We start from the raw sequence: 21,443 nt of genomic DNA, 5'->3' as shown, positions 1-21,443 counted from the left end.
ACATAGTCCTGGACATTTCTGTCAACACGAATGTCTTCTCTGTTTATCTTAGAAGCAGAGACTAGGTATACCCAATTCTAAATGCATAAGAGATGTACATAAACACGTGTGCATTGCTGTTATTTTTGTTGAGTGAACTCTTTATTACTTACTTGATCCATATGTGCCATAGCTGCTGGGATGCTAAGAAAAAAAAATGGAAATAGATATCAGGTGGCCTTTAGTATTGTACTTCCATGCAAAGTTAACACCGACCCTATGTTCCGTGTTCTGGTTTACTGGTGTGGAATATTGCTTTAGTTAAGCTTGCTTACCTATGAACTAGATTTGATTGACAGATTCATACTGATGAAATTCACAAAAGTTTCCATATGTAAGTCAAGAAGCAAATTCCTTAACTTGCTGTTGCCTCTATGACGACATCCTTCTTTCCAGCCAAAAAACTTCTTTGGATATCCAAAAAATGCTTCTCATCTGTGAAGACTTCCTTGCCCTCCTCATCCAGAGCTGAGCATCACAGTAGATATTTGCACGTGACATCTAAAGAGCACCAGTCATACTAATTGGCATCTGTTTGTTTCCTTGTTTTTTCCACTACTTGAGCCCTTTGAGACCTTGACTCAACCTCCACTGTTTATATCATGTGCAACAGAGTAACTGACCTATTATGGGCACTCCATAGATGACATTAGTGCTGAAATCTGCGTATTTATTACATACAAGAAGTTGAGCAACTTCTTTCTCTGTGTCTTCTCCATAGGGTATTGTTGATGTACCTAAGAAGACTCCTCCAAGAACCCTGAGATGATAAGCTAGATGTTCCTTTATGTGGGGTTATATCCCTGCCCATAGGCATTGCATGTACAGGAAAGAGTAAACCCTTCCAGTTAAGATCAGAGAGATTTCTATTGACAGATTAAAGCAACTATTAGTCCAGCTTCCTAATTATAAATGGGTTCTGCAGGATCTATTATTATTGTGGCTATGAATACCAGGTTTTGTGAGGGAGCTCAATAATTTTAACAAATTAAAGCATGAAATAAAAAACAGATATAGAAAATTAGATCAGAATAAACCCAGGCTCCACCTGTCTCAGCAATGGCATATATAAATATACCACTTTATATATTTTGTCCCTGCAGAAGTATTTCAAATGGATCATTGGTATATTTTCTCTAAGTATTTTCACAGCTGCAGTGAAGGTGGAATTATGGAAATGATTAACCTTGGGTCTATTGTCATGCATCTTGAGCCCAGGATACCAGGAGTTTGCAGCTATTATTGTATCATATCCAGCAATTTGCTCCAATGAAATCTTGTGGAAATCTGATATAATGTTTGAAAGATGTGAATTTAAGCTGTATAACCATGAAGTGCACAGGATGCAAGGTAGTATAAGCTGTGATCTACCATAACTGACATTATAACACATGAGTATTACTAGGTCTGTGTCAATGAAGAAACGCATTCATGACTAATGGCTTCAGTTCTGGTATACACAAGTCATCATATTATCTACTGGTAGTTTAGTTGGTGAATAAATGATTCATCATAGATGCGGCTGCAATATATATTGAATTTGAAAATACTGAACTATTCATAAATGTAATGTGGGCATCAAAGCAAAAAGGAAATAGTTGCTAAATAGAGGTAAGAGAAAATTCTTGAATGGTGTCCCCAGTTTGGAAATATTTAAACCACCCCATGACTGACAAATGATATATATGTCATGTATTTGATATGTTTGTCTAGCATATCATGTTCACAAAAATCCATATTTGCCAAATAAAATGGGAGGAATAGAAATGTTGGGTGCATGAACTTTATAATATTAATGCATTAAATATTAATATGAAGGCATAGTGCAAAGAGGTTTTTTCTGCAAACAGAAACTTTTTAAAAATTTACCTAATAACCTTGTGTGCAAGTGTTTTCAGTAAGGACGGTTAGCACTTCTGAGAGAATATTCAATCCGCCCGACGATAAAAGTAATAGCAAGTTGAGGGTACAGATGTCCTGGATGGGAGCTAAGAAATAATTTAGTCTGCACAGATGAGGGACCTTAGGTCCAGAGCTGATGAATGATTCACATAAGTTCACATAATTGCCTAGTGACAGAGCTGGGATTAGAACCCTTGTCAGCTGACATAGAATACAGGGCCCTGTGCTACCTCTCCCCGCGACAGCTAGAAAATGACTACTAATATATCAGCATGACCTTGGTGACTTAAAATTCACTCCTCAGAATATAACATGATTATGGAAATAGTAATACAGAGACTGCTGTAAAGTTATTTTTGTACAGTTAAAAATTTGGGGATATCTCGGTTTGTTCTTACGAAAGGGAAATGTGAAGAAACATTTGTCACTTTTTCCAAGGCCTTTAGGTGCCTGGGAAAGGAATTCTTGGGAGAGACTGATGGCTTTTGTGGTATAACATCCTTTTATATCACCAGTGGGAGGCATGAGAGTTCACATGAACACGGAGCTCAGTTGGGTTACATCTGCTTCATGAAACAGCATGAGATATTGAGGAAATAATGATGTATGATGCTCCACAGTCCCCAGACCTGCATTCTTAACGTAATTCTAGGGAGTTTGGACCTTTAAAAGATCAGCTCTTTCAAGTGGTTTATAACATCAAGATTACCCTAGAAAGCTCAATGAGACTACCTCATCAAGCTGCCTTCTCCAGATGTTGCTAAGAGAATAGTTGCACTGACCAGCTGGCTGAAGGACGCAGGAGATTGATAGACTGTTCAAAGGAGATACCCGGTTGCTTATGGGTTTGGCACACTGAAATCAGTGTCAACATACCAACAGAAATTTCAGATTTATTTGAGGGAATCTTATTTTCTGAAGTTTTACTTTGTCAGTCATCCCAAATAGGGGTACAGTTCTCATTTTCTACTCTGTCTTGTGACTATCAAAAGGGAGGGAAGACTATAATTTAGATTATTTGCTACCTTTTTTGGTACTTCAGTTCACTTTATGCTAGGGGACTTACAGATGCAATCTCATTAAATCATCTCAGTGATCTTAAGAAGTTTCTATCAATACCTTTGTTTTGAACATGGGGAAACAGAGACTCAGATATGGAAGTGACGAGCCTGAATTCTTTCCAGTAGGATATGCAGGGTTGAGATTAGAAACAAGTCTGTCCCACTCTAAAGTTCATGGTCTTTCTACTGTACTATGTATTCTCTTTTATGCTTGTTTTTTTATTCTACATCTATCTGAGAAGGCTGAATTAAAGTTTTATAAAATTTTGGAGATTTATCTCTGGTCTTTTAGATGATATTCTTACTCAGTTACAATAACACAGACACAATATTCCATACGGGGATATTTAAACCAAGGTGTAGCTCATAATGCTTTGTCTTCCTAGCTCTCATTGTAGTTTCAAGTGCAGCAAGAATAATTAAAGAATGTGAAAATTATAGCATGGCATGCTTCATTTACTGTAGCTATAAATCATGGAATATCAAATAATAGACAGGACATTTGGACAAGAGAGAATCAGGGGCATCTTTTCTTGTTCCTTTATACATATAGGCGGCTATGGTTGCAAGAGGTACTGAATTGAGAGGGAACTGAAAAAGCTACTCTAATATTTTAGTTAGTGAGATGGTAGTGAATGTTTCTCTTTCTGAGAGCAGGTGAAAGAACAACACTTTCCTATGACACAGTAAGCACGATTTGACTAATAAAATACCATGATTAATTTTTTGGTGAAATGGTGTTTCCTTTACATTACCCTATAGTAGAAAAGAGCCAAAGCTGTGAAAGAGGAGGAAGTATCCTGGTATCTGTGACAATGTTACTCTCAAGATCACAAAGAATAGAGTTGAGCCCAGTGGCCCAATTATGTCCACAAAGCACTTTCTCTACAATTTGCTGCCTCTTCTTTCCCTAAATAGAACCCATAATTAACACTACACTGGATTCACTAAGGTTCACTAAAGCTGGACTTTATAAATAAGCTTTTGTTATTAAAGAATATATATATATATATATATATATATATATATGTTCTATTTCTATACCCCATTTGGGGATAGAAGTCAGATAGCTGTTTTTTTTTTCTTCTTCCCCATATTGAAATCAAACTTCCAAATTTCATATACAGTCAGAAAAATAACAGCTATATTGGAATAATTTTTATTTTCTTTTAATTTTTAAAAATTATTCTAACCACTAGCATATGATTACAGCAGTTGGAAAAAACAATAACATTTGACTTACCATTATTAGTGGCCCATCCAATTAAGAGGATTGATGCATTTCTTGTAAACAGAAGGCACATGCCTATGGGAAGCACAGTTCATTGTTTTGAAAACTAAAGGACTATAAGACACTCTGTCACAAGATAAAGTCCTTGTATGAACAGTAGAAATAGATTCATTTAATTTAAACATTATCCTGATTTGCATTTCAAAATAAACAAGAAGTACTTTTTGAAGAAAGCATCAAAACAGTTGTAGGGAAAAATAGCATTGGGGGAAAAATCTAAATTAAGCCATTTCTGAAAAGTAAATGGGTCATTTGATGCAATCTGAAACAACAATTTCACTTATCTGTATACATTGTTTCATACAATATATGGCTACTAGTTTTCATAAAATGAAATTTTTAAAAAGGATGATAATTGAAGGAAAATTGGATCCCTCTAACCCCAGCTGATTTGACAGCCCATTTAAAACTGATGTCTCTAATGAACATTCTGGATAGACAAAATCAGAGCAGGTTGGCTGTAAAATATTCCTGCCAGTGTGTAACACATGTGCTTCACTCCTCCAGTTTCAGCTCCCAGGGGAGGGACTTTTGTTTTATCTGCCCAACACCCTCTCCTCCTTACTTTTCTTTTAAAAAATGTTTCTTGGCTACACAGAATGGGAAAATTAATCTAATTCATCTCTCCTTGGTCCAAATGATGGACATATGACTCAAACCAGACCAACTAGACTCCTTCCCTATGATTTTAAAATCTGCAACAGGGGGGCTTCCCTGGTGGCGCAGTGGTTGAGAGTCCGCCTGCCGATGCAGGGGACACGGGTTCAAGCCCTGGTCTGGGAGGATCCCACATGCCGCGGAGCAACTGGGCCCGTGAGCCACAACTACTGAGCCTGCGCGTCTGGAGCCTGTGCTCCGCAACAAGAAAGGCCGTGATAGTGAGAGGCCCGCGCACCGCGATGAAGAGTGGCCCCAGCTTGCCGCAACTAGAGAAAGCCCTTGCACAGTGACGAAGACCCAACACAGCAAAAATAAATAAATAAAAAATTTAAAAAAAAATCTGCAACAGGGAGACTAGATTTTCTTTGTAGTGAAAGGCTTTCAGAATAAAAGAACAAGCCACCTACTACCTTTTTTTTTTTTTTTTTGCGGTACGCGGGCGTCTTACTGTTGTGGCCTCTCCCATTGTGGAGCACAGGCTCCGGACGCGCAGGCTCAGCGGCCGTGGCTCATGGGCCCAGCCGCTCCACGGCATGTGGGATCTTCCCGGACCGGGGCACGAACCCGTGTCGCCTGCATCGGCAGGCGGACTCTCAACCACTGCGCCACAGGGAAGCCCTACTGCCATATTTTTGATGTTCAGAAGTCCACACGCATAAAGAGAACATGAAGCTGATCTGTGAAGTAAGGCAGAGAGAAGAGACAGCCCTAACTCGGTTTGAGTCTTGACTCCCAGGTAAACCTCAGTGCTGCTCAACTGCCATTCATGTCATGGTTGGCTTACATGACCTAATTAATTTCCATTTTACCTTAAGCTGACTCAATTTGTTTTTTTTTAAATTATTAAGATAGAAATATTTCTTGACTAATTCCCTTAGCACAGTTGCCTACTTCTTCAGATGAGGGGGTGGGAGATCAAAGAAAAATCTCCTCAACTCATCTTCTCATCTGTAAAATGAGTGTATGGCTCTAAATAATTTGTAGTGTCCATCTAATTCTCACAGTCTGATTCCCTCTCTAGCCATGGGTCTGTGGAACTTGTCACACCTGAGGTTGCCGCAAGTGTGATGGATGCTGGGTAGGGTGTAAAAAAGAAATTTGTCCTTGTGTTATCCCATTCTTTTTGCAGTCATTTTTTATTCTAATATCTCTGCTTCTCAACTGTTTCTCTTATCATTGAAGAAGTAGATACCAAAATTTACTCAAAATGTAGAATTCAAAGCTAACCTCTGCTTTCTCCATTCTAGGCCTAAGGTTGATACAAGTGGATAATGGGGGTCTCTGAACAATTGTCCAACAAAGCTAAATCCAAGCCTTTTTAGGCAGTTACTCTCAAACTTTTCTACAGAAATATCCATAATAGCAGAAGAGTTAAATATGTTTTCTGTAGTTCTAGAGCTCTGTGAACCTGATATAAACTATCATAAGGACAAAATATATTTAGAGACTTGGCTCCAGCATAAAACATCGAACATAAATTGTATATTCTATTCAAAAATATAAAAACATGACCTAAAATGGGAAGGACATCCAAGGAAGAGTGGATATATGTATATGTGTGGCTGACTCACTTTGCTGCACAGCAGAAACGAACACAACATTGTAAAGCAACTATATTCCAATAAAAAAATATTTATATTATGTACTGTTAAGAATTTGAAGAGAATGAAAAGAATGTTGCAAGAGAATGGAAATTCTATCCTTGAATAAAAATTTTGCCAAAAGTAATATGAATTTTGCCCTGTATCTCTTGCTTTCCAATACACGTATTTTTGACTGGGAAGAAAAGAGATGGCTTTTGTATAAAATGATTCTACTTCCTTGAATGCCAGACTTTAAAAAAATATGATTTTGTAAAATTAAATTGATATAATTTCAAAAAAATAATAATACAAAAACAGTGCTTTAATTTCCTTAAAATGAAGTAAAATGCATTCTTCAGACAGATACATCATATTTAACTTTTGATATCATGAATATACTAATCGACAGTTGTTTGAGAGGTTTTTATTATTGATGGTTCCTATTAGACATGTTTTCTGAAAGTGGAATCATATAAAGCCAGTAGTATGTATTAATACAAGCTCAAACGATCTCATCAGGATTTCTTCATTCCACGGTTGAGAGAATGGAAAACACAACAGATACATTTGAAGAAACAGAAGAGCTCACGAGAAGTTCAGAGCATGAAGCAAATTCAAAAGGATACATAAATATCTAGGGAGCAGCTTCAAAGCAGGGAGTACCTGAAGAGAAAACAGCAGAAGTGGAAGGAATTGCTCATGTGATGTGTGTTTGCAGTTGTAACCGAAGCATCTCTGCTACTTCCCCAGGAGAAGGAGGGTGGACAGTAGCTATGGTAAAAATGTGTGATAACATCAGGGAAGACAGAAGCTTCGAGAAACAGACAGAGTGAGCCTGAGAAAAAGGGGGGTTCCTGGGGCTTGACTTCAGAAAAACCTGCTTATGGAGAATGAGAGCTACAGCTTTCTTTCAGAAACTTGATAGTTTTTACTGGTCACGTGGCATTAACATATTGTTGCCTAACTTTGGACATTTTAAAAGTAGAGGAATTTTTCTGTCAGTTCTGATATGATAATTACAGAAAACACATCCTTTAACTGAACATCCTTTAATTGAATCACTTGGCCAGGAATCCAAATAACAAAATGTCTATTATGCTACTCTGTGTGCAATAGAAGTTATGCATCATGTTTCTTCTCAGAAAAGAGAATAAAAAGTAAAGAAAAAACCACTCCCAGATGACCACTTTTAGCACTTTTATTTTATTGGGAGAGGTGAGGAACATGCACAAAATACATGTTCTTGAATTAATCTCCATTGGGTACAGAGAGAAAAGAGCTCATTTTTCTTCTAACAGGCAAAATTTGCTTTTATTGACACTCTTGCAGTATGTCAATTGCTTAGTGTATCTTCCTAGTTTGTAGTCTTACAGACTTCATTGTTTTTAACTTAGCAATTCTATGTTATATTCCTATGGATGTGTCTTTACACTATCTTACAATCCATTTCTGAAATAATAACTATAATTTCAATGAAAGCAATACATTACATGCTCTGGCGAATACATGAGCATGTCTAATTATTTGTAAGTGGGCCAAACCTTGCACATATTAGGTAATAAATACATGAATTCAGTAAGAAAAAACTATATAGAACAATACAGTTTGATGAAGGTAGGCATTTCTTTTTTTGTTTTCGCTACGCGGGCCTCTCACTGTTGTGGCCTCTCCCGTTGTGGAGCACAGGCTCCAGACGCACAGGCCCAGTGGCCATGGCTCACGGGCCCAGCCACTCCGCAGCATGTGGGATCTTCCTGGACCGGGGCACGAACCCGTGTCCCCTGCATCAGCAGACGGACTCTCAACCACTGCGCCACCAGGGAAGCCCGGAATTTCTTTTTTAATTCATTTTTTTGTCTCCATGGGCTGGCTCTGTGTCTCATATCCAGCAGGTATGAAACAAATGCTTGTTGAATAATGAAAGCATGAATAAATTAATGATTAGATGGTTGAATTAATAGGTAAATAGTTGTACATACTAACAAAAATGTTGGTGAATACATAGAATTATAGAATTTAATTGCTGAGTGAGATTATCTAGTTCTACCAAGACTTGACCTGATAAAGAGAATAATGGCCCCAAAGATGTTGAAGTCTTAATCCCCTGAATCTTAAATATATTACCTTACATAGAAAATATATACCTTACATAGCAAAAAGGACTTGGCACATGTGAGTAAGTTAAGGATTTGAGACAGGACGATTTTCATAAATTATCCAGGTGGGCCTAATATAATCACAAGGGTCCTTGAAAGAGGGCAGCTGGAGGTTAGAATCAAACAAGGGCATGTGACTATAGAAGCAGAAAGAGAGAGATTTGAAGATGCTGCCCTACTAGCTTTGAAGATGGAGTAAGAGGCTAAGATCCAGGGAATGCTGGGAGCCTTTAGAAGCTGGAGAAGACAAGAAAACAGATTGTTCCTAGAGCTTCCAGAACAAAAACAGCCTTGCTGACACCTTGACGTCAGCCCAGTGAGACCTATTTTTGTACTCTGACCTACAGAACTATAAAGATAGTAAATTTGTCTTGTTTTAACTAAGTTTGTGGCAATTTGCCACAGCAGCAAAAGGCATTGAGTAGTCCTACTCAATAGATCTGGAATAAAGTCTGGAATCTGAAATTTACCAAGTACCCTCAGTATTTCTGAGGCAGTAATTATCTAGGAAACGGTGACATATTGTAACATACCCATTTTGTACTTGAAAAAACACAATGTTAAGATCTCAATAAAACTAGTATAGACACAAGTTCAATTTATCATGTTGAAAAAACATGTTTGGAAAAACAAAGTAAAAAAAACCCTAAACTATTAAAAATATGTTCTGTAACTCTATATTGATTTTCTCCTCTTGCTTTTACAAAAAGAACAATGGCTAGCATATGCTTCCACAGAGGGTGATTTGGATAATCCCTTCTATGCATTGTTTCAAGCAGAAATTCTCCTCCATCTATCATTTCTGCTTGTATTATTTCATATCTTTCAAAGAAGTTCACATTTCATTGCAGGGAGCCAAAGCTGGCCTGTGCTACAACTCTAACTGTAAACCGCACACAGTGCTTAATTTCCTTTCTCTTGAATATGTTCTAGGTGGTTTTCTCTATCTCCTTCTTGAAGAGTATGATAAATATGTGCTGTGCACACATGTTTTTCTGTTTATTAAAATTATATTACTAAATTATACTAACGGTGGCTTTATTAAATACATATAACACATTCAGAGTTTTAACAATTTTAGAGTCATTCAATAGGTATGATAGTACTTCTTATTTTCTAAAAATATCAAAATTGGGGATAACATCTAATACTGCATTAGTAACTTAGTTCAAATTTAGGCTCCTAATAGAAGAGGGAAAAACTATAATGCACCAAAGGAATTCTCAGAAATGACTCTTCCAAAACAATAAAATCTTAAAGCAGGTATTGGGAAGCAATGCTCTATTACAGATCAACAATTGCAATTGACATCCTATGTTTCCATATCCACTTTTTAGTATGATTTAACAATCAGTTTAATCCTTACTGTTCAGTTATTTAAAATTTGACATTATTCCTACTTGTCCTCTCACACTAACATTTTCTTTGGCACATCATCTGACGCTATATATCTCTCTTTCTTTAAAAAGCAGGTTTTTCTAGGGGGACAAATTTCAGTATGGATGCCTGATTTCCTCCTTTCAGAGTGATTATTCCACAGGCAAACCTGAGATTCTGTGTTTGTTATTTTCATTTTGTATTCAGCAAAATAATGGACTGCGAGATACACTGTTGTTAGGGTCTGTGACTGTCATCTCTGCTGCTTCCCATTGAAGGCTTGAAGCCTTTATTTTAGTGACTGTATTGAAAATTGCAATGCCATTCATAGGATTTCAAAGACCTCACTATTATATCGAGATCCTGGGTTTTGTTGCTGGCATATGTTATTGTCTGAGACATTAAGCAAGCAACTAGACGTCTGCTGGGGACCAACTGTGCCTGCTTCCCAACCTGATACAATGGAATAATAATAAGGAAAGAAAATTTTCCTTGTGTTTGCCAGTGAGGCTCTTGAGTACTCTCTATCTTTTCCTCATGCTTGCTTTAGTGACTGCAGAGATTTTTCTCGCCAGATGTACATGCGGTAGCAAAAGCTGAAGCATCTCTCTTAGCTAATGAGCTGCAAAATATAAAAGTTTAGGACAGTCTCTATGGAAACTTTTGAATATGGTGACCTGCCAGTGCTGAATGGGTATGAGGTGACAATTTCTCCTAGAAGGCAGATTTTCACAAATGCGAGATGGTAAGATTGTATGAGAGCCACTGAAGTTATCTCTACCTCAGTTTCCACCACTGGATCTAATTCACAGTTATATCATCAGGATTAATGAGTAATCTTAATTACATTAAATCTCTCAGAGATAAGCATTATATAAATAGGAAGCACTCTATTAAATGGGCAAAAGCTCAAGAAAGAGAAGCTAAACTTGTTATATAAAATGTGATCTCAAATGTAAGTAATTGACCAGAAATCAGGACTTTGGGCCAATTACTGGACATCCATTCTGTGTCATTTGAGAAAAATTGTACAGAACATCCTTTCTTCATTTCCAACATTTGCTTATTACATAAAGTAGATAATTTAGCACCAAATAAGGACATAGTTATATTCCCTCCATGTATCATTGCAGACTACTAAAAAAAGAATTATATTAAATTGGTAGTCAGAATCTTTCCTCAAATGATGATAATTGGATCTCAGATTCAAAGAACACCATTCAGTTGGAAAGAAATGGCCAGAGGATATATAAAGGCTCTGTGCTCAGTATAAAGTATTTTATATTTTCTTAAATATTATATCAAGTTCACTCCACTAAGGGAGAAAATATTGATCCAAAACGTATATCTGACATTTAGCTTAAAAATGTCACTTGCTAATTGTTTATATTTCTATTATTATTCATGCTAACATGAATACATCTCCTTACTGCTGTTAAGAATACTCACTAATTTTTACGACTGTCCACTGAATATACGGTACTCTGATAAGATATTTTGATGGAGTTGGGGTAGAAAAACAATAAGGACAAAAGCTATCTGGATCCTTTATCATAATCAACATCCATATTGTTAGCCTTATATAAGAATGCCTCCATAGTTAAGCTTTTGTGTTTTTAGCAAGTAATATTGAGACTTTTAGAAGATACACACAAACTGTGATCTAAATAAAACTAGTATTTAAGATGGAAAAGAAGTTGACTCACATAAAACGTCTTCAAAATTTGTCACTGGTGATTTTGGTAGGAAAGCTATTAATGTATAGATTTATTTATAACATGGCAGGTTGTTTTATCAGGGGACTCTACATTGAGTTGAGAGCCATAAGCTATGGGGAATGTTTTACTGGAAATATATCTACAAGAAGCTATATGAATTTTCCTACAAAGGGAAAGAAAGTAAATATCACTTACCTGGAAAACAAGTTGAAGATAAGTTATAGCATGATAAGATATACATAGAGCATTAAAAACAAATCAGGGTAACACATGATCCCCAAATAGAACTGAACACTTTTTGGATAGATATGATTCTGAAAACTCTTGTCTAACTGATTCATACTGGATTTGTGTGATTTCCCCTGTGACTCCTTCATGACCACTAAGAAGTTGTGTGGACCCCAGGGGAGTATAAATTAAGTGGGTTCACAAATTCCACTAAGTCCTATGTGTTACCGAGCATGGTTGTTACTTCAACCCAATAATTACTTGGTACAAATTATGAAAGGAGAGAGAAAGAATAAAATTAACATATTATTCAATAAAATTTCCCCATGTTTCATGGGGTAAATACAATCTCTGAGAAAATATTTATAACTAAACATTTAAAAAATTCTTTTATCCAGATAAATTTTTGTCCCTGAATTAAGTTTGTATATGCCTCATACACACAAACACACCCCCACACACATACACCAAACAGTTTATATTATTAGAAATATATGCCAGGAATTGTGCTAGGTATTTTACACATGTACATTCACTGCTTTTTTACATCTGAAAAGGTGTCTTAGTCTGTTTAGCCTGCTTTATACCATACTAAAATACCATAGACTGGATGGCTTATAAACAACAGAAATATATTTTTCACAATTTTGGAGGCTGGAAGTCCAAGATCATTGTGCCAACATGGTTACACTCTGGTGATGGCCCTCTCCTGAGCTGCAGACTGCCTACTTCAGTGTTCTTACATGGTGGAAGGGGTGGGGGAGCTTTGTGGGGACTCTTTGAGAACACTAATCCCATTCATGAAGGCTCTACCCTCATGACTTAATTCCTAAATGCCCCACCTCCTATTACCATCACCTTTGGTGGTTAGGGTGCAACATACAAATTTTAAAGGAACACATTCAGACCATAGTAGAGGGTAAAATATTGATTAATGTTTCCAATTAATATCAACAAAATTTCTTAAGTGTGATGACTAAATAGTTGAATCTAAGGATGAAGAAACTAAGATAAAGAGTGGTTAGCAAATTTTTTACATGTAAAATGCTTTGAAACCCATTAAGAATGAAGCAAATATCATAACCAGAAGATTTTTTTTAACATCTTTATTGGAGTAATTGGAGTATAACTGCTTTACAATGGTGTGTTAGTTTCTGCCTTATAACAAAGTGAATCAGCTATACATATACATATATCCCCATATCTCTTCCCTCTTGCATCTCCCTCCCTCCCACCCTCCCTATCCCACCCCTCTAGGTGGTCACAAAGCACCGAGCTGATCTCCCTGTGCTATGTGGCTGCTTCCCACTAGCTATCTATTTTACATTTGGTAGTGTATGTATGTCCATGCCACTCTCTCACTCTATCCCATTTTACCCTTCCCCCTCCCCATATCCTCAAGTCCATTCTCTAGTAGGTCTGCGTCTTTATTCCTGTCTTGCCCCCAGGTTCTTCATGACCATTTTTTTGTTTGTTTTTTAGATTCCATATATATGTGTTAGCATACGGTATTTGTTTTCCTCTTTCTGACTTACTTCACTCTGTATGACAGACTCTAGGTCCATCCACCTCACTACAAATAACTCAATTTCATTTCTTTTTATGGCTGAGTAATATTCCATTGTATATATCCAGAAGATCTTAAGGAATTTCATCCCAGAATGGAAGGTACTAAGTGATAACACATATCAAACTGCTCATTCTATTTAAATATCAAAACTCCATTTAAACCTTGGAAGTGTAACTCTGATCCTTAAATTAAAACATAGTATTGGTTTTATTTATTGCTTCTTAAGTGAAAACATGTTCATCATTAAACTGAATTTCTCAATTTTTTTGTTCCATAAATCACTCTCAGGATTTGTTTCCCTCCACAAAGCAGTGTCTTGGTATAGAAAGGGTCATATATCATTCAGGTGACCCTTTTGGCCATTGTATTTTGAAAGCTATAGTTTTTGAACTAATGACTATGTTGTAACTATACAGAAATAATGAAGTTAGTGTCCTCTATATTGCAGAATTTTGGTAGAATAAACAATAGCTAAAGCCAAAGGGTAATAGAGTTATAAAAATTATTTTGTATGTCTTAATTTATACATCAGCATTTCAAAAATGTCATATCCCAAAGTGGTAATGTCTACATTTATTTTGGCTTTGTATATGCATACATCTAAATGTGCTAAGCTTTGGTTAAAAGTCCCCTTCTGTTTGCTGCAGCTGCCTTTTTCCTCTCTCTAGGAAATAGTATTTTAAGAAGGACAAAAATTATTGCTTAATAACCATTTCTATTTGAAAGTTCATTTAAATATATAGTTAGATATATTTAGTGTATATGTGTATATTATATTTACTTATTTCCAAATACATTTTCTAACAACCACAAAAATGTGAAATATAACATATCAGATGATATAACTGAAAAGTAATTATTTCTCACCCCAGTGCTTGTGTCTTTTCTTCTGATATGAATAAGGTATAGAGAAGTTTGCTTTCTTAAACATGTTCCTTTTTGACTCACAATTATCAACTACTTGTAGTAAGAAGTAAATGTAGATTTTTTAATTTAGAATATTGACCCTTGGGGGAGGTATATTTCAAAGGCAGAGATTTTGCAGGCTTGAGTAGCTCCAATTTTAAAAATATAATTCCAGAGATCATTTCTTCCAATTTTCTTTCTTCAGTTATGGAGAATTACAATGCAATATCAAATTCAATTCAAGTCTCTGACCTGATCTACTAGAACATAAATATATCCACATCAGTGACCAAAGAACACTTTCTATTTCCTTGGGGATGATTCTTTTCATTGTTTCCCAAGAATAAGAGAGACTTAGTGAGTGGAAGACCAGATATATGGAGAGTAATAGCTAACAGGACAGGTTTTCCCCCAACTGCTATAGGAAGACATCACACTTTGATGATGATGTGAAGCAAGCAAGTCCAGCTGTTTAATCCACTGCTCCTTTTAACACATTAACCTTTTAATGTAATGGGGAAGCTTAGAAATTAACAATATTTTATTATTACTCAAATAAATCAGTTTCACAGTAAATCAATTATCCGGACAGCAATATTCCACATATTTTCATTATCTACTAAGCACTGAAACCCAGAGAGTTATCTTGTGACAGAAAATAAAAAACACATCAAAGATAGTTTTAAAGGCTTCATGTCCAAACTAAGGAACAGATGAGTTAAAAAAAATACATCAGGAAGGAGAGCAACATGATTCATGGTTCTATTTTTTGTTTTGTTTTGTTTTCATATTTTCAAAATATTTATTATACGTGGAGATTGCTTTTAAATAACAGCATTTTTGTTTACATTTTAAAATGCACTTCCTTCAAATGGTAATTGCAATGGTAAATAAAGTTAATAGTACAATATGACCATTGAAATCCAAATGAGGGCTCCAGGAGAGTGAGCCTTTGAAGAGTCTCTTGTGACTAAACCAGGACAATCACAGGTATGACAAGTAATATGTTCTGAGAAAAGATGGCCCATGTGTCCAAATGTTTGGGCTCATTGGGTGATCTCTTTTCCAGGAATAATGAGAGTAGTGCATTCTTCTCTCATTTACTACCTATTTGACCTTTGTCCAATCACCAGGCCTCACTGTGCTATAATTTTCTTCACCAAAAAATAAAATACTAAAAATAATATATATGTATTCTTTATATATATATATATAATATATATAAATATATATATGAACAACTTTGGTGTATACCTGAAGCTAACACAACATTTGTAAATAAATTATACTTCAATAAAAAAATAAAATTAAAAAAAAGAAAAAATATACTAACATTAATAAGAGACCAATGAGAAGAACAACGAATGTTAGCAAATTAAAGTGTATTGCAGGAGCATTGTTAAATAATGAATTATCTATTTATATGTGAATATTAGGACCCTTGAACATCAACTCTAAACATATCCAGAATTTCTTTTATAAGACATAGGCCTACTGTTTCTCCCTTGAGATTCAAAAATCAAGCACTCAGAAATCATACGAGAAAAAAATTTTCTTTTAGAACATACGTTTTTCCCCTTTTTATAGAGTTCTGAACGAGTTGGAAATTCCAGCTATAGTTGAGCAGATTACTTATCTGTGACCTACTATACCTATTGATTTGAAGGACAAAGTTAGTAGGCTCTTTAGGTCCAACCAGATCAGTGATGACTTTGCTTGTGCATGGTTTTAGTTAACCAAAATTGTTTTTAGGACAGTAAGCTCCACACTTAACTTTCAGTGGAATTTGACTTGTAAGAATAAATCAGTGTTTTGGAAACGTCATGTTCTTATTTTAATGAGTTTATAATTAAGCAGAACAGAGGTTGTTTTCTTTACAGAATCCCACCCACAAGGATTCTATTGATTTATTGTTTCCTTATATGAAATAGTACGTCAGGGTGAAGGTGAAGCAGAAAACAAATTATGATCTAATCTGAGATGTAGATCTATATTGGGGTGAGACTGCTGACCTGTGAAATACATGCAAGGAGTATTTACAAAACCATTCGTATTGTCAAAATGATGAAAGGAGATCTTCTTCGGTGTGCAGTCGGGACTGGAAAGTCAGGAAGTTTCTAAAGGTACTCCTGAACTTAAAGTGCTAAAATAATTTGCACATATTTGCATTGACAAGTGAGGTTTTTATTTAATTGAAGATGGAATAATTTAGTATCTCTTTATGTGTTTTTATGTACAGAAAAAAATAGGTTTGGGAAGAACAATGTTGCATGGAGAGGAACTAATAAAATTAAATATATGTATGTTGAAGACTATGGTTTAGCTTTGTATATATTTTCAAATATCATTATTGTCACTAAAATTACTTTGGGACTATTATGTTGCCATGGACCTTACTCACATGGCAAGCTTCTTCAGGCAAAGAATCTTCATCTTTATCAAATGAAATTAAGTCAACCTATAGACAGGCATTTATAACTGTAAAGCAAGAAATTAGTTATCATTATTCTTTTATTTCTTTAATTATTTAGCCAACACCATTGAGTACTACTTTATATCAAGGTATGTATAATTCCTGGTAGGAATTAGAATAAAGAAATTAACAAAATAGTCCCTGTCTTATAGAAGTTCATAAAAATTAACAATTTAAATGTAATTTGACATAAAGCAGAGTATTAGAAGACTACTGAGGAAGATCAAAAGAAAAAGTGTACAACTACTAGAAAAGCAACAAGCTTAGGAGTCAAGAAAACTAGATTCTATCATAAGTAATGTGATTAAACAATTCTAAGAACATAGATCATTTTTCTCATAAAATTAGTTTGAAAGGACTATTTATAGGACCTTGAACCTTAAATATCCTGTAATTCTAGGATATTACACCTGCATCATAAAATTACATTTGGTAAAATAATGTTTGAAAGTAAACTTATATCTGTGATAGAATAATTGATATTTTATTAGATTGACAAATGCATTTTACCTGCCCAAATGAATTTCTGATGTTATTTCTACTTCATTTAAAAGTGTTTTAATTAGATATACATGAGTACATTGTCAAGGTAGTTCTTGTTTCTGAAACAAGATTTGGGATCCATCCACAAATATATACTATTCCAAGAAGGTGCACTCTTGTCTTTACTTGTTTGTATTTAAATTGGAACTCTGATCAATGTAGAACATACAAATTAAAGATGTATTCATGGAAAAAAGAAGAAAGAGGGGAGAAAGAGAGAAAGAAAGAAAGAAAGAAAGGAGAGAGAAATCATAAATTTTGTGTGATTCTCAACTCAATTTATACAATCTATAGATTGCAAAAGAGAAAAAATGCTATTTTGTAACTATTGAAATTAGAGATTTAGCCTATACTCAATAATTTTCATGATAAATCAAATTACAAAATTTTATTTGCAATCTTCCAAGGAGATTGTAAGGAAATAAAGGAGATATAGCATACTTAGGATTGAGGTGGTAGAGTCTCATTTGAGTTTTGGTGAAAAGCACCTGTATCAGGATATCTTTACCTTAAGTATAATTTTGAAAGGTTGCTTGCTGTAGATATTTTTGATAAGATATCATGAGAATTCCACTTAAGTTTTATATATGATAAATACAAAGAAATTCCAAAGAGAAACCAATTATTATTAATTTGCCCTCTTGTGGAATGCTGACTATAAATTTAATCACAGATAAAAACACACGGAGGGGCTTCCCTGGTGGCGCAGTGGTTGAGTGTCCGCCTGCCGATGCAGGGGACATGGGTTCGTGCCCCGGTCCGGGAAGATCCCACGTGCTGCGGAGCGGCTGGGCCCGTGAGCCATGGCCGCTGAGCCCGCGCGTCCGGAGCCTGTGCTCTGCAACGGGAGAGGCCACAACAGTGAGAGGCCTGTGTACTACAAACAAACAAATAAACAAAAACAACAAAAAAAAACACACGGAAAGAATACTATTAGTTTTGAGGAATCTGGTACCTTATATATTTGCCACAGATAGTTATCATCTGTGGGTTAAATCAGCTTCACCACAGAGAATGTTAAACATGTAAATTAGTATGTATTATAAAGATAATGTTTAATTAAAAACCCAGTTTGAAAATTAGTTTTCTTTAAAAAAATTTAAAAAGATATTCTATTTGACACATCTTTAAAACAGAAACTTATAATTTCCTTTAGTTTAAAAATTATTATTATAATAAAGTATATCATTTACTAAGAACCTTCTAAGTGCCCAAAACAGTCATTCATTCATTCATTCAAAAAATAATTATTTAGTACTTATTGTGTACTAGTTACTGTCTTAAGCAATAAATAAAACTGTATCCAAATTCAAGGAGATTACATTCTATTGGGAGAAAACAGATGATAAGTAAATAATAAATATATATTGAATATGTCAGTCTAAGTTTTATGTAGAAGAATAAAACAGGATATAGGGAGGGAGACTGAGGACATGAGGAGGGATATTTTAGATAGGGATAGCATCTTAGCTTGGGCTGCCACAACAAATTAACATATACAGGGTGGCTTAAAAAACAAATATTTATTTCTCACAATTCTGGAGTGGGAAGTCCAAGATCAAGGTGCCAGCAGATTTGGTTCTTGGTGAGAGCTCTCCTTCTGGTACGGAGAAGGCCATTTCTTATTATGTCCTCACATGGCAGGTAGAGAACAAGTTTGCTCTCTAATCCCATCATGGGGACTTCACCTTCATGATCTAATTACCTCCCAAAGGCCCAATTCCAAATATCATCACTTTAGGGCTTCAACATATGAGTTTTGGAGGGACACAAAATTTCAGTCCATAGCAGACAAGCAAAAAATGTCTCTCTGATGAAGTGACATTTGTGCAGATATATGAAAGAAAGGAGGGAGTCCGGCCTATAGATAACTGGGGAAGATTGTTCTGGAAAAGGTCCTGAAGTATGAGGTATATAACATGTTCAAGTTGTAGGAAGAAAGTCCATGACCAATGAATGGAGCCGGGGAGATTGACGGAGGGTAGTGTAGACAAGTAGTGAGTTTGCCAAAATACCTATGGTTTTGTAAGCCAGGGAAAAGGCCTTAGACAAATAGGAGTTGAATTCTGGTTACATATTTAACTTAGAAAGGACAACTTTAAAGACTATGAATTGTGAGATTTGAAATAGATTATCCAATGATGCCTCCAAGGTAATGGTTGTGAAGCAACTGGTCAAAGGCAGTTACCATATACTCAGGTTGGGAGGATTAGAAGGGGGGCTAACTGGAGAAGACCCTGAATTCAGCTTTTTAAATGTTGTTTTGAGATATCAATTAGATATCCAGGTGGAAATTTCAAGAAGGTAGTTGCACATGAGAAACTTCAGTTTTGAATAAGGTCAGGACTAAAAGGGTATATTAATAGATAAAGTCTCACAAAAATTATTAATGAAAATATTATTCTCCCCAATATGTAGATGAAAAAACTGAGGTCTACATAGGTTAATTTATTTTTTAAGTCCACCTAGCTTGTAAATAATGGATCTATAAGATGATGCAGCTCTGTCTGATGGCATAAGCCATGGCCTTTCTTTTAGAATGGTTTAAGTTACAAAGATTAAATATTCAAAATGATAAAAACAACTTCAATATAATGCTGAGAAAAATAACACCTTAAATGTTCATTCTCCTTCTTTGTGGAAAATCTGATCCAAAGGAACTTGAATTCATTCAATTAGTCAATAACAGTATATATTGAGAACCACTGTATGCCAGACATTATTCTAGATAGTAACAATTTCTTGGTGAATAAGACATTGTATCTTCCTTCATGAAGCTTATGTTCTATAAATGCATAGCTAATAGTATTCACTTTTAGATTAAATTAAGTGCTTTCATATCATTGAGAAAACAAATGCAGATTAGTGGTCAGAGAAAGCTTCTACTTAAGCAGATTGCCAAGTATTGAGAAAAAACAAACATTTCTAGATTCAGGTGTGGACGTGAGAGAGTGGTTGAGGATGGGTATAAGCAAGATATTGCAATTACAAAGATTAGGGATAGGGAGAGGGGTTAGGGATGACGTGGGGGGGGTGCAGAGGACTTATCAAACAGATGGAATAGCAAGTGAAAAGTTCCTGAAATAGAAGGTAGCTTTGTCAGCTGAAATTCACATTTATTTGCTGCTAAATATTTTTTTAAAACTTCAGCACCATTCACATTTTTCTGGTATATAGATTTTTTATTAAGGTTGCCTCCGATAGATTCACAGACAAATTGCCACACCAAAACACACATGTACATATCTAAGAAACATTATCACAACTTGTGATCTTCAACAACATGATATTAATCTTTATTCTAGCAGTGTGAGATGGTTGGAAATATTGAGAATTCAAGATCGGTATATTGTAAGTCATGGAAATCAGAAAGCTGATAAAGCTCAGCAGAAGAAGGAAAGCCAAATGTTGCCTCCTGCTGTGTTACATTAGGAGAGAAAATGTTTCTGTGATATATGTAATCTTGGGTCAAAATGAACTTCTTTGCAAAGATTGTGATGGGTCACATTGCTCTCTGTGGAGTCCCTCTGGTAAATGAGGGCAATGAAATTCTTCTAGTTCTCAGCAGCCAGAGAGAAGTTTGTCTTTTCTGGATTAACGTAGGTGCCAAAGAATGTCAAAAACTTCTGGAAGAAAGGGCACTGTACTGAAAATCCTTTGCATTAGATTTGGAACCCTATCTAAACTTTTCTACCACTCAGACATTTTGGATCTGGAATCTATGCCTCTGATTACAGTGCCAATTGAAAAGGAAACTCTGGAAAAAGTTTTATAAAATAAATTGTTAGGGGCTTCCCTGGTGGCGCAGTGGTTGAGAGTCCGCCTGCTGATGCAGGGGACACGGGTTCGTGCCCCAGTCTGGGAAGATCCCACATGTGGCGGAGCGGCTGGGCCCGTGAGCCATGGCCACTGAGCCTGTGCGTCCGGAGCCTGTGC

Source organism: Lagenorhynchus albirostris, chromosome 4 (assembly GCF_949774975.1).
Source record: "Lagenorhynchus albirostris chromosome 4, mLagAlb1.1, whole genome shotgun sequence".
NCBI lineage: Eukaryota > Metazoa > Chordata > Mammalia > Artiodactyla > Delphinidae > Lagenorhynchus > Lagenorhynchus albirostris.
This window is presented reverse-complemented; position numbering follows the sequence as displayed.